Source organism: Callorhinus ursinus, unplaced genomic scaffold (assembly GCF_003265705.2).
Source record: "Callorhinus ursinus isolate GAN/ISIS: 27379988/994484 unplaced genomic scaffold, GSC_fseal_2.0 scaffold4, whole genome shotgun sequence".
Lineage (NCBI taxonomy): Eukaryota > Metazoa > Chordata > Mammalia > Carnivora > Otariidae > Callorhinus > Callorhinus ursinus.
Window position 1 is genome coordinate 153,250,988 of NW_027397066.1, and position 1,093 is coordinate 153,252,080.

Genomic DNA, 1,093 nt, shown 5'->3' on the forward strand with positions numbered 1-1,093 from the left:
TTCTTTCTTTCTTTCTTTCTTTCTTTCTTTCTTTCTTTCTTTCTTTCCTTCCTTCCTTCCTTCCTTCCTTCCTTCCTTCCTTCCTTCCTTCCCTCCTTCCTTCCTTCCTTCCTTCCTTCCTGTCCAAAACAATAATTTATTGTTAACTAGTCTTAGGAGGTGGTTCTCACTTGGGGTACCTCATGAGGTTGCAATCAGACAGTGACTGGAGCTGGAGTTATCTCAAAGGATGTTAATGCTCTCTGTCAGGACCTAGATTGGGGCTGAAGACTTGGCCTCTCCATTTCTCCTGGGCTTTCTTATATTACAGTGGCTGGTTTGAAGAGCATCCTAAGAGTGGAAGAGCCAGGCTAAAGCACCTTTTATGACCTAGCCTTGGAAGTCACACAGTGTTACTTCTGCCCATCTCTTCATTAGAAGTGAATCCCTAAGTCCAACCCCATTCAAGGACAGGGACCATGTTCTTTCCCCTTACCATCTACAGCACCGCCATATTCCTTTCTCTCAGCATGTCTAAGACTGGGGAGGAGGACAGACTGCTAGACAGACTTGCACTGAAGTCACATGTCCTATGTACTGGGTGACCACATTATCACCAAACAGGGACACTTGAGAGTGAAATGCAATGCTACTAATAATTATACTGTGATGACAGGCATAGATCAGAAATGTTCCAGGTAATCAGGACATATGGTCACCCTAGCCACATAGTCAAACTTCATTGGGACCCAAGCGTCCTGTGTTTTTCCACCAAAATCCTGTCTTAATTTTTAAACTTCTCATCTCTTAAAGCAAACCCCACAACTGCTAAGAGAACCATCAATACATAAGTGATCTACAGCCTCCCAGGATAAAGCACAGGAGCACCTACACACTTACATGCAGCTGCTTGACCAGCTCCCAGGACCTGGCTTATCCCATGTGAGTGGAGGCCCCAGTACGGGTTTGGGTCAATGGGCAGAAGTCTGTAGGGAGATTGTCCAGTTGTCCTAGGCTTCTCTTCTGCTTTGCTGCATTGTTGGCTGGGAAGGCAGGAAGACCATAATTTCAAGAGCTGGAGTCGAGGATGAAGGGGGTGACTTGGGGTAAGAGT